The sequence below is a fragment of the Penaeus monodon genome, chromosome 21 (genome assembly GCF_015228065.2).
Source record: "Penaeus monodon isolate SGIC_2016 chromosome 21, NSTDA_Pmon_1, whole genome shotgun sequence".
In the NCBI taxonomy this organism is placed as follows: domain Eukaryota; kingdom Metazoa; phylum Arthropoda; class Malacostraca; order Decapoda; family Penaeidae; genus Penaeus; species Penaeus monodon.
In genome coordinates this window covers 17,142,900-17,143,109 of record NC_051406.1, presented here as the reverse complement: position 1 = coordinate 17,143,109, position 210 = coordinate 17,142,900, and the positions used below count along the sequence as shown (strand labels likewise).

At 28.1% G+C, this 210-nt stretch overlaps 1 protein-coding gene across 1 annotated transcript in view; it reads left to right on the top strand.

Moving 5' to 3' along the window:
- LOC119586279 (serine/threonine-protein phosphatase CPPED1-like) overlaps positions 1 to 181 on the top strand; it is a gene marked incomplete in the record, with an annotated part of 1,768 nt that extends 1,587 nt beyond the window's left edge. The window contains 1 exon segment of the mRNA XM_037934983.1: positions 1 to 181.
- Between the last annotated feature and the right edge of the window lie 29 nt (positions 182 to 210).

Here is a 210-nt window from a genome sequence, read left to right as displayed (position 1 = left end):
TCCTTATATATCTTCACCCTCACAAGTTTCATACTCACGAATCCTATAATGATTTGTTGATATTTTGAAGTGATATGTTATACTTTGTTATATGATATTTTCGTATTTGATCCAAATATATGCACACACTAAAAGATAAAAAAAAAAGAGTGTGGTTAATAAATCTATTTTGACTTTTTCAGCATTTAGTATCTTTAACGGTCCTTTGGG